The following is a 13496-nucleotide window of genomic DNA, read 5'->3' as shown; positions in this document are numbered from 1 at the left end:
GGCCACACAGCTAGTAAATAACAGAAGGAGATTGAAGCCAACCCTTCCTGACCACAAGGCCTCCACACCCACTCTGACACTGCTACAGACCTGGCGGGTTTATATATTCAGAGATGAGCATATATACTTACCAGATATGCAGGGGACACAAAACTGGGACAGATTGCAAACATACTGGGTGGCAGAACCAGAATCTCATAACCTTTTGTAGTGGTAATCAGGGTGGGGCTTTTTGCTGTTCTTCTTTTAAGTGCCTTTAATGATTCTGGCCTTTGTTTGATTGGGGCAGGTAAAATGGGATCTTTTTGTCTTGGAGTGTTTCTCTAGCACCAAGACAAAGTAATGATAATCAGGGCAGGACCTTTTGTTGTCTTTTCCTATGGAATGCTGAGGTAATTAAGTACTTCTGATGAGTCTTGCCTTTCAAATGTAATGGCCAGCAAAATGGGACTTTTCACTGTTCTTTGTTTGGGTGCTTCTCAGCACTGAGGTAATCAAGTGCCCCAGGGCCCAGAGACAGGTATATAAGATCTGAGATTGATGTTTGACCTTCGGGGCTCACTTGTGGAAGGAGTGTTGTGACTGTCCCAGCCCCCTGGCTTTGCTAACCCAGACCCATTGGTGCTTCTCTTTTTGGTAACTATGTATGTGATGTCTTGATTAGACAAAGCCTGTCCGTTGAATATTGTTATTTGATCTGTTGCTATTTTCTGTTTGTAATTTCTATTTGTATTGGCTCTGGAGTTCAGGGGCTGACTTTCCCCCCTGAACTAAGTGAACGATATATGTATGTTTGATTAAAGTGAGATTGTTAACCCCTAAAAGTTGCTTCCCTTAGAAAAGCTCTTGTTGTTGGTCTTATATCCCTACAGCAGCTGCTAGCCAAATTGCTGTCACACCTCCCAGAAGTCTAGGACAATGGAACAGATGTTTCAGTTTAGGAGCTCTGGTGGCAAACTGATCTGAGATCCTCCTGGTACTTACTTCCAGGCCCAGCTCATCATCTCTCCTCCGCGCACAGACACACGTGAATGACTAATCCAGCAGATAAATGGAAGAAGATTCAATTCAAAATTTACTAAGTACCTATGAGGTGCACAGCACCATGCTGGGGATAGAAACAACACCAACGCTGCCTCTGCCGTCAAGGCAGTAAGGGACACAGAGGAAGGGGGATACTATATTGTGAAGTAGGACATGGAAGGGGCGAAGCCCAAGGCTAGATAGCATGTATGAAATGTGAGCAGAGCGGCATTCGATCACATGGGACAATCCAGAGGCTTTATGGGGGAGGTGGCCCCTGAGATGGGCCTCAAAGAACAGACTCAGCCATATGAAGGGAGTTCATTGCTCATATTTGGAATGCCCTCCTGGAATTTCTGGAGGCAGGAACACACAGGACAGGAGTAGAGAACCACAAGTATTCTAGTTTGCCTTACATGGACAGCTAAATAATTTGGAAAAGGTGGGCTGGAGAGAAATTGTGGCAGACTTTCAGTGGCAGCCAGGGGAGTTTTTAATGTGATCCTAGAAGTGAGAGGGAGCCACTGAAGCTTTTTGAGCCACTGAGTAACTTGGGCAAATACGTGCTTGACTTTGGAATGGAGCTATGCTTAACTTCCCTGAGCCTTAGTTTGCTCATCTGTCAAATGGTGATATTTATAGAACATCTACATCAGTATTATGAGGATCAAATGAAATAATAGATGGAAAGTGCTAGGCAAACCTTAGAGCACAATATAAATTTCAGCTCTCATTACTACGGTTTTGGAGAACAGTTCTCAGGCTTTCACGTACATTTTTTCACAATATATAGAACACACTCACTCGATAAATTTTTGTTGCTTATAAGAAAAAAAAGGGGGGACAGCTATGTGGAGCAATGGCTAGTATACTTGCTCTGGAGTCAGGTGGACCTGAGTTCAAATCCAGCCTCAAGACATTTACTAGCTGTGTGACCCTGGGCAAGTCACTTAACCCTGCTTGCCTCCAAAAAAAGAAATGAAGGGGAATAAGGAGAGGCTAGAGGAAGAAAAGCCAATTAGGAGGCTCTTGCAATAATTAAGTTGAGACACGATGCAGGCCTGAACCAGGATGGTATCTGGGAGTGGACAGATGGTGTGGAGGTAGGAGCCACAGCTGATTGGAGACTTCGGCTGGGTTGGGGCAGAGGCACAGTGGGAAGGGTACTGGGCTCAGAGTCTGGAGGAGCTTCATTCAGATCCTACCTCAGACATTTACAGGCTGAACCAGGGCAAGTCAGCCAAGCTCTCTCCACCTCAGTTTCTTCATCTGCAAAATTTAGGGAGAGATGGACTGGATGGGAAGGGACTCTAAGGGTCCCTTCAGCTCAAAATCTATGATACTCTGACCTTTGTTTTTAAATGTTTTGCACTACTTGGCTTTGGAGAACAGTGGAATTGGAAGCACTTCTCTCCCAGAAGAGAGCTGCAGTCCCAGCTTGGCTAAGGCCCAGAAGAATTGTAAATGTACAGCAAAGCTTGATCTTTAGGGATTTCCAGCCTGATGGATTCAGTCAAGCCAAAGATGCTTCAATATGTTCCAGGAAGCTCCAGATAAGCACTAAACCTCTTACTGCTTCGAGTGGAGGCCACATGCCTGAGAAACCACTCACATTCCCACCTAGCACTAGTCATCTAAATTTATGAGCCAGCCATTCCCATGTGGACACAGCTGGAGATGGGATGCCATGGTGGGAGGCCACAAGAATGAAAATGGCTGAAGAAGGGGACAGTGGCAAGGAGGGAAAGGAACAATAAGAAAATTGAAATAACGAAAAAATAGGTAATGAACTAGTCCGTAGTTTTTCTTGTCTCACGAACCGTGAAACACCAAAAAAATACTTGCGAGGATAGGGAACGTGCTCCTGCTGCAGGTGCCCCGTGAACCGAAACATACCACGACAGCTCTTTCATCTTCCAGCCTTTCTGTATAAACCTAGAGAGAATCAGCAGAGCCCAAAGGTACCTCATTTCAACTTTGCCTTCTTCTTTTCTCCCCATGGGCGATATCTAATGCTAATGTGTTACCTTTACGGGATACAACAGGAGAAAAAGCCAGTCCAGTTTTAACAGTTGTTCCTCCTGAGAAACTATATAGTAGTTTCCTGTGTTATTTGATAAAGGTCAGAAAAAGCCCAGATTGGTACAAATTTTTCCCCCTCCTTCAAAATGAGATTGCAGCCATGAGCACTATGAGATCTGAGTGCACAGTCAGGGAGAAGGGTCTGAGCAGTTCTGCCTTGCCCAAAAGTTAGGGCCCTTCCAAAGTGTTTCCGCCTGAAAGGAGCCCTCTGATAAGTTCAGAATCTCAAAGGAGAATGTCTCCCTTGTCATATGTACTTAGGTCAAAAGTCACAGGTCACTGATCTAAAGCTGGAAAAAGCTGCAGCAGGTTCTTAGAGATGAAGAACTGAGGCTTAGAAAGGTAAAACTTTTGCAGAGCAAGGATTCTAACGTTGGCCTTCTGATTCTGCTTCCGCCATTCTTCCCATTGAGCAGCATCTTCCCCATCTCTCCAGGCAAGGATTCATACCCAGGCCCTCATTCTATCATGGGGCCATTTCTGGGCTACGGGAACTGTCCTGTGCTGATAATATACCAGCTATCCCATTTACCAAAATAGACTGGGGAAAGCAGACTTTCTGTAGCGATAAAGAAATGCAAGTGACTTTACCTTAATTGTCCAAACCATGAAGTTGTTTAACGCCCCCACCTCAAATCATGTAAAACAAATGGCATGACCTTATCTGGCTGCCAAAGGGAACGTTCTGAGTGTGAGGTGGCAGGTACAGGCTGTAACTTCCCTACCTTTCCTGACCTTTCTCTATGAGCTGAATGTGAACGGCGGCTCTAGTCACAGAAGCCAAGATACCATCTCTTGGGACCTCTCCGTCTTGGGTCAAAGAGTTCTAGAGCTCGTGGCAGCAAAGTACGTTCTCTCTTCCTTCTTTGTGTCCGTGTCCTGTCAGAGGGCACTGTAATGAAGTCAATGGGCTCCACTGCCTGGCTACAATGAAGAGGCCATGGTGTTATGTTATGTTATAATGGTGTGGAAATCTCAGGCTGTCTTCTCCCTGGGGAAGAAAAGAAAAACAACTCTTTTGTTTTAAACATTCTCTTTTTGCTCTTCTCTCCACAGTAGCAGGAGAGAACTTCTATTTAATATCTTTAGAAGCTGTTTATCTGGCTCAGACTCCTTTAGTGATGAGAGGCAGTGTGGCCAAGTGATTAGCAGGCTGGCCTCAGAACTAGGAAGACCTAAGTTTAAGCCCTGCCTGTGATACCTACAAGCCTGTGACCCTGAGGAAGTTAGTTACTTAAACTCTCAATGCTCTAGGCAATTCTCTTAACACTCAAAGATGCTGAAAAGGTGCCAGCCTGCTGTGGTAAAAGAAGTTTCCCCACGTGAGAATTATCTATACAAGTAAGATCATAGGCCTATTTCCTTTCCCTAGCTTTTAGTTGCCCAGACTTTAGAGTTTAGAGGCACATAAAAAATAGCCACACTCCATTTATACTCACAAAGTAGCATCCTGGACCCCAGATCAGATAACATGCACCTGTGGTACAGAGACGACTTTGAATGGTTCAGTTGATCAGTTGAATCCATATTATGGGTGGAGAGTTGTAGTGGACTCATTTTCTCCATCCAGAACATGGGAATGCTATCTTCCACTTGGTCAGTAGGAAGAGATCACAGATCAGAGGATACAGAGTTGGAAGAGAAGTTAAAAACATCTACTAGTAGGTAAAGTTTTGATCAGAGGTTGCTCTGAATTCTGACGTGATTTTTCTTTATTTTCATGATTTCCTTGGAAAATTAAGTGACATTCCAAGAGACCCAAACTGACAATACTAGAGGTGAGAAAATCTTGTTTACACACAAAACAAATATCACAAGAAATGGAATATTACAAATTTCCCTGCAATGTACCTCTGTGCTGACCTGGAGGGCCTACACTTATGAGAAAGGGCAATGATATATGTAATGGGTTTATAAAAAGGAATCCATCATTAAAAGCTGCAGGGCATGTGCGTGTGTGCGTATATTAGCATGGCAGGTACACACAAAGAAAAAAACACAGACATATTTTAAAGGGGACATACAAGAATTGATTCTGCCCTTCCTACAAGGGTCATCATTAAGAGTTGCAGGGCATGTGTGTGCATGTACATTATTAGCATGGCAGGTACATACAAAGAAAAAAAACACGAACATATTTTAAAGGGGACATACAAGAATTGATTCTGCCATTCTCACAGGGTCCTAGCAGGACAAAGACTGTGTGCTGTCATGGGCACCAACAGGGTCGGGACCTCATTTCTGAGTGTTCTCTAGGAGATTTTGACAGAATTCTTAGCCCTGGGAAGTTTACTTTATGACCTGCTACTTGGTACTTACATTTTAAATGTTCTCAAACAGGATGCACCACACAAAATTTTCTCCTTTACTCTCCCACCAGAGGATGGTATGTCAGCCCAGGGGTATTTAGCTATGGGCCAGCAGGACTGTTAATATGATGATCCATTTCCTCTTGTCACTTCTGACTTGATAAGAATTTAAATAAAACTATATTATACTGGTTCTGCCTTAACGCCACCAAGAGCAGCACCCCTCCACGATGAGTCAATTGAAGTCTTGATGATTGTACCACTATTTCCTACTGCCACCCCTTCTCTCCACTCACAAAGCCACCACCCTAATTCAGGCCCATGTTGCCTCTCACTTGGACTACCAGACTAAAGGACCTTTTAACTGGTCCTTCTGCCTCTAGTCTCCCCACTCCACCTAGTCTTCTACGCAGCTGCCAAAGTGATACATACTTCTGAAGCACTGGGATCACCATGTCACTCTTCTCCTCAAAAACTGACACTTTCCATTTGGAATGGGAAAAGAACATGAATTCACCGTTTTCTCCCTTGTTTCCCAGCAGAACAATAGCTAGGCCCCAACAAGTCATGTTACTGGATCAACCAGGCAATTTTCTGTTGTTACCAAGATGGGCCTCCCTTTATTCAAAATTCTTCATTCCTGTTACCCCATTTCCCAAAGGGGTGACTTTTTCTTATCCTTCCAAGCTTTGCCCTGTCTAGCTCCTTAAATGTTCCCAAACTGCCCAAAGTGAGGGGTTCAGCTTGAGGTCAGAGTGGACCTAGAAGAGCCTGGGAGCCCCTCTACCTGCTTAGTGGCTTGTCCTGGGCCAGGGAAGACAAATTTCAACAATTTTGCTGAAAGAATGCTGAACGGAGAGTGAGGAGAACAAGATGTTTGTCTCTGCTTGGACACTAATTATGGGTCTGTTTTTTCCTTAATAAAATGAGGGGGTAGGACAAGGAGGTCTCAAAGATGCCCTTTAGCTTTAACCACACCTCAGCAGCTCAGTCTTAATTTCAGTTTTTTCTATGATTTTGAACAATTCACTGGCTTCTCCATTATGGGGCCTCAGTTTCTTTCTTTGTAAAATCAGGGAGACATACTGGAAGAGCCCTAAAACCCTTTCTGGCTCTAACATAATACTTCGACGGGCAGGGCTCTGGGGCTGGGCTAGTAGCTCCCAACCCTCTTTTAGCACCCTATCTAAAATCTGTTTGCTTCTGGTAATCTAGTAATCAGTCTTCTTGGATGCCAAACGGCAACCAACTACTGACTTTGGCATCTAGTTATCAAGAATGATCAACTTAAACAGGAAACTACTAAATAGCTAATTCCTCGGGGTTGGGGTAGGGTCATCCTTCTGATATCTGGGGAGATAGAAATCCCATGGGATGGTCTCCACGCTTCCCTCCCCAACTGAGGGGGCCTTTCATCAATCTTGAGCCAGGTGGGGTTTGATTTGCTTGCCCTGGGTGCCCGAATTCCTGTTTATAGCTTTGCTCTCTTGTGTTTGGGGTAACCAGCCATAAAATGACTCTCTTCATGCCCCTCCCAGTCATCACAACTCCCTGGAGGAGGGAAGCTCTAGTTGAATTGTTCTTTTGGTCATCCTGTGGTGGGCAAACTCCCAGGCCCTGCCCTCCTCATCCTTGTGATTCAGGGTCACCATCTTGTACAGTAAAAATCCCTTCTTCCATTCCCTGTCCCCATACTCTCATCCCTAGCCACCCTTTAGGCCCTACTTCTCCACAGTTTATATCCTTTGCCGTCCCATTCAATTATGGCCCCTGGAACTCCCACTCTATCATTAACAAATTCATCATTCAAACTGAATTCTTAGCACTTCATTTACTTCTTCTGGTGCTGAGGAAAGCTTGGGTTCCTTATGAAGGCCCTGCACCCCTGGCCACCTGATCCAGTGCTTGGTGCTCCTTCTCTCCTGTCCCTCAAAACACCGGGCCAAGAGGGAGTCATAAATATGATCACTGCTCCCCACTGCCTCTTCAAGACCACCCTTTTGCTACCTTCACTCTGAACCGTCTTTTCCTTTGAGGTTTGAGCTGTCTGTCTGTGTCACCTAGTCCAAATCCTAGGAACAGGTTGGAACAGGGGAGAGAAGAGAGACTTCTTGGTTTGCCTGGAATGAGAACTAGGACTATAAAACAGAAAAACCAAACAGCAGCATCCTGAACTCAGGGAACCTCAAGTAAGCCTGGTTACCTGAGCTGGGTGCAACCTCACTTGGCCTTTACCCTATTATTGCCTAGAGCTCGAGTTTGTGTAAAGAAAGCAATGCATTAAACCAGCTACCCCAGTCTTCTAGCCCCAAGTCCCTAAGGGGCAAAAAAGAATTTAGGACTTTGGTTAACTCACATTTGGCTGAATTAACAGGATCTGGTTGTTAATTTGTTATTGTTTTCCCTACCATAGGGTTCTGTTTATGGTGCATGATTCTCCCAGGGTTCAAAGTTTCCAAGACATTTTGGGAAATGACTTTACTCTATTCATGCCACTGGGGTGTTATCTATTAAGTTCCCACCTCAACAAGTGTGTTGTATAAGAAAGCTTAGAGTATGGGGTGGTTCAGTTGTTGGGGGTGGGGAGAAATCATTTCTAAAACACCATTTTTGCTCCAAATGAGTAATACTGCAATCTCAAATGGAATTCTGCAACTTTCTCAAATGTTGAACTCTAAAGACATGGTGTTTACTGGATATATGTAGAATGAAAAATTAAAATTCATACAACATGCAAAAAAACAACAGATCTTTATTTCAATGTGTGTACATGTATGTGTGTGTGTGTATGTGTGTGTGTGTGTGTGTGTGTAAAGTCTTTTTTTCCCCTTGAAGCTAAGAACTTTTATAGTTCCCAAAAGCTATTTATTACATTCTGGTTTGTGTTGTAAGAAGGTTTTCATGTTCTGAGCTTAAAAATCAATAAATTCCATAGCCATCAGCCAGAGAGAAACCCTGTGGTGAGATACTTAACTGCGAAAGTATGGGTATGGTCTTGTTATTTTCCAATGTCTATAATGGTCGAGAGCTATAAGACAGATATGGCAGAGTATTATTTATCATTACTAATTTAAAATAATGCAGTCCTGTTTAAAAAAAAAGATTGAAGGATCATCTCTGCTCCTAGGGCTGACTTCTTACTACCCAGGCATCTGAAGACCTGGTGCCTTTATTCTGTGTTACTGAGCGTCTGCCTACCCTGCTATCCCAGCTCTGTGTTAGCAAAGTCAACCCTCAAGTACTAAGAATTTTAGCATGAAGTCAGACTGAATGTAAGTCCTGTCCACAACAGGATATGTGTCTCCTCTTCAAGATTTGGAGTCCAAAATCCTGGATTCAAGTCCTGTCTTTCCCCCTTGTTACTTGTGTGACTTTGGGCCAGTCATTTTTATTTTTTTCAGCCTCAGTTTCTTCATCTGTGAAACAAAGATTTCAATAGCTTTGTCGCCCTCAACAGTATTGTGGGAATCCACTTTAAAGATGTATCTGAAGTGTCTTAAATGCCATAAAGTATTATATAAATGGAAGTAAAAGAAAAGCCACCCCTCTCTAAGCCTCTTCATTTAGTAAACTCTAAAGTGCTCTATAAAGGTGTGCTGTTCTTAATATTATCCAATGAAAAAGGATATGTATTCTGTCAATCTCAAAGATCCTTGCAGCTAAAGCCACTATATAACATGCCATTTGCTTATATCCAAATTTAAATTGTTTAAACCCATGGGATTAGTAGGATATCAGCCTTGGGGGCATACTCCCCAAAGTACCCTTGTACTTATTTGTTTACATTCTAAGTCCTACTGGCAGAAAACCAAGGCGAAATGACTTGACAGAATTGGGATTTGGTTGGGAAGAAGGCAAATTCAAAAGTAGAGACTGTTAGTGACTTCCATGCCAGTGCAGACAATGTTCACGCCCAGTAGCATGTGACCAATGAGTAAAAGATATCTGGGAAATATAGAAAAGGAAAGTAAGGTAGCTAGGTGGCGCAGTAAGTAGAACACCAACCCTGGAGTCAGGAGGACCTGAGTTCAAATCCGGCCTCAGACACTTGACATACTTACTAGCTGTGTGACTTTGGGCAAGTCACCCCAATTGCCCTGCCCCCCCCACCCAAAAAAAAGAAAAGGGAAGTAAGCCCTTTTATTTAGAACCAAGGGTGACAGATGGATAAACTGAGGACTGCACTGGTACCCATGGGATGGTAAAACACCTAGGAGGGTAGATCCCCTACAGAAAATTTATAAGAGGACAAGGATAAAAAGATGTTGTCTGCACTGGTCACTGGTGTGGAGATCACTGGGAGAGTCCAGTTTCAGTAGAGCGATGAAGAGTCAGTACAAAAGCTCTAAGAGCATGCCCTTCTGGAGTAGAGAAGCTTCCTGAGCCGTTTCTGGAAAAAGAGAAACATAGCCCTCTGCAATGTTTCTTAATGAACTAATTAAACTTCTTGTTTGAAAGCAAACTGCCCTCAGCCAATCTCTGGTATCCCTGGAGGAAAACCAGCAGTTGATTTTTGCCAGCCTTACAGATAAGGCAAAGCAGAAGACATCAGAAAGCACTCCCCAAACTCATCCCCGTAGTCACCCAAGGGCAGGCATTAATTGCAATCAGCCCTCATTAGTTGCCCCTCAGCCAGCTTGAGGGAGTGGGGGAACCCTTCCCAGTACTAAGATGCCAGGGTATGTGCAGAAGGGAACACTCGGGGGTCAGTTTGCTGATACTGACTGCAAAGCCGAGAAAGTGAGGGAAGGGTGAATAATGAACAGTGAAGCATAGCCACTCTATGGGCGCTGAAGGGAGAAGGGATTTCACCCTGGAAATCAAGAACAGCCTCCTGACTACTTAGTGTAATTAGACCATGAAACTTCTGTAGTCTAGCAACCGTGGAGAATATTTTTGACTGGATCAGATCTTTAGCATCCGTGAAAGGCCCTCCAAGGAGGAAGCTGTTTATGGTACAGTGAACAATAGCAGCATTGGGGGATGTTTGTCTTTCAGGTTTTAAAAATAAAATTCCTGTTCCCTGATGCAATCACTTTGTCCGTTCCTTTCTGTCGGGGAAAAGGAGAGCTGTCCTTCGCAAAGTTCCTGACTAGTTTTCATTGGACTCCAGGTAGAAGGCTCCACTCTGCAACATAGTCCTCTGTGAGTGGGAGCTGAGGATGCAGGCTACATTTCAGCCTCCCTTTCCTCCGCCCAGGCCCAGGAGGTTTCCTTCATTGTTATGCTACGCAGCCTGCCTTGTTTATTCCTAATACCTTTCCCTCCGAGGTAGCAGGCATCGGCATTTGTGTTAAACCTGACAAAACCCGCTTCGTGGCACATTCTTACATTGCCCACTACAGCTCATCAGAACCAGTAAGTCTGATGAACCATAATGAGGTAGGAAGGTGATAAGCCATTTGAATGGGACAATGAAAAGACCATCGGGAGGGAGAGAACACACAGCACCCTCGGACATGAATGTTCTGGGGAAGAATGAGCTCCACTTCTGTGCTCCAAAGTAAATGATATTAATAAGCAGATTGAAAGCCATCGCAACCGTGTGGAATAATGTATTTAAAGATCTGAAGGCTGGGCATCTGATCCATTTCATTTCTCCATTTGCTGAATCAGGATCAGAGGAGGCAGGAGCCGACAGACCAGGAAAGTGGAAATTAAGGATTTTTAGTTTAGACAGTCAGGCTGCGGGGATTTATACTGGACTCTGACACAGCTATAATGAAAAAATTCTGGTCCCCCGAGCAAACACCCCAAAACAGCAGCGATCAACAACACGACAAGTGCCCTCCAGTCAGTTTTTTAAGACAAATCCTGTGGAGGAATTGAATGTGTATTTTAGAACGTAAGCCCCCGTGGGCAGCTACACCAGGACAAACCCAAGAAGCTGCTGCTTTAGGAGGGACTGGGGCTAGGTTAACCCAAGCCGGAGCAGAATTCTTCTGGGGTACACAGTCATGTGATAGGGTCTGTATTCCATCTGGTAGCTTCCTGTTTTAACTAATTATTCTTGCTACCAAGTATTAATCCCAATGAGTCCTACTTGCTGAAAGATTCCGAGTGTTTCCAGCATCCTCTAAATTTCTGCACACCTGGTCCAAAGCTCCAGTTGACCACCCTAGTTACAGCTCTTCTCTGTTCCTGCCTGTTGTGGGATCTCAGTCCCCACTTGAAGTCCATATGCCCAATAGAGCTGTATGTTTAGAAGTGATGCCCACCTAGTTCTTCAATGGTGCCAAGACTTCTCTCCCAATTCACTATAGGATCCAAGGCATAGAGCCAGGAGGGGCCTTAGGGATGATCTAACCAAACATCCTGGTTTTACACATGAGAAAACTAGCAAAGCTGAAATTAGAACCCAGGCCTTCTGACTCCAAGACCAGCACACTTCCCATTGTATCACACTGGCTCTAACCACGACGCCTTTGACGGTATAGGGGTACATTGTCTTATTCACCTTTGCAACCTCATGTAGCCTAGGGAGTCCAATGGAATGGGGTAAGGGAGGGGGAGGGTTGATGGTGGGGGCAGTTGACTTTTATAAACTCACATCTCTCTAATATGGGGGTCTGAGTGGAGGCTTTGGAAGCACCAGGCACAAAGTAATAGGGTGATGTCACTGTGTGCAGTAAGTGGCCATTTCCTAGAGGGCAGAGACCACCCCTTGATCTGGCCAGTCCCCATGCAGGTGGCAAATTAAGAAAGCTTTTTTGATGATGCTCCCTAGTGACAAAAACAGAAAAGTGAAGTTGATTTATTTACCAGTAGGCTATGGGAAACATTCAAGGGAGCATTTATTTATACTACACCACCAACAAAAAAAGCTTGCTCAAAGGTTTTGCTGAGCAGCTAAAAAACCCAAACGGCTAAATCTTCTGATTTAGACATTGCAGTCAATGAATCTCCAGAAAGTTCCCGGAGCAGTGGTTCACAATAAGCCTCCCAAGCTTTTGGTGTCTTCCTGGCAGACTTCATTATCCCAGTGTCTTTTAAGCCCCATATGAGCAATTCCTATTGATTATAATGTTGCCTACTGCTGAGAGCAAAGCTGCTCCAATGCAGACTCCTGGGCTCTTAATCCTTGCCAGCAGGTCACTGATGTCTCCCCAGGTTTTTCCTTTTAGCAGAATTAATAATGATGGTGATGGTGTTGATGATGATGGTGATTGTAATAATAATAGAGCTTCTGTGCTTACAGTGCACATTCCATTAGGGGAACTTGATGGAAACCCAAATAGGGCTTATGGAATAACGTTTTCTCCATGCTGAAAATATAAAGTGGTGCGATTGCATTTGAGTGGGGACGGCTGAGCTTTTTTGATTTTAGAATCTGGAGCCTAAAGCCAGGTGTGAATTTTTTAAAACACACAGAAGATCGAAATAACATCTCTAATGAACAACTCTAGACCTACTATACTACTGTTGCTTCCTGTGAATTATTTTGCTAGCTGTTATGTGCATCTCCTCTCCTATTATAATAATTCCCAACAGGAAGATATGTGGTAGACAGTTACTGCTCACCAAAGAAAAAAAAATCTAAGAAACAAAACAAAACTCAAACCATAATCCTCTGGTGGGTTTTCCAATATTTTCTTTCAAATTCTCCCAAACTAGGAAAAAAAAGCATGGGAGTGAAAATAGAAAAAGGATGTCCTGAAAATTACATTTTGCAATGGTAACACTGTACTATGAAAAGAGTTATGGACTAAATACGCCTTAATTTCTTCAAAAGGTTGTCACAGATTGAATAAATGTTCTGGCCATTTTCATTTCATTCAGCCCCAAAGTGTATTCTTGGGTCCCAGTTCCAGACGCATCCAAGGTTGAATGAAATTACTTCTATCTGAAGTTAAAATATAAATCCATCTAGGTTTCTGCTAACACTATGTTCCTTTATATAGCCTGCAGTATGATTTTTAAAGGTCCATCCTCATTAAATGGAAATGTTTTCATTTGGTACAGACATTCCAGTAAGCTCCTTGAGGGCAGGGGCTAATTTTTTTTTGTCAGTGAATTCCTAGCTCCTATCACAGGGGATCTGGGCACAGAGCAGATGCTTGATAAAAGCCTGTTGAATCAAAT

This window comes from Trichosurus vulpecula, chromosome X (assembly GCF_011100635.1).
Source record: "Trichosurus vulpecula isolate mTriVul1 chromosome X, mTriVul1.pri, whole genome shotgun sequence".
Lineage (NCBI taxonomy): Eukaryota > Metazoa > Chordata > Mammalia > Diprotodontia > Phalangeridae > Trichosurus > Trichosurus vulpecula.
Note: the sequence above shows the minus strand (reverse complement) of the source record.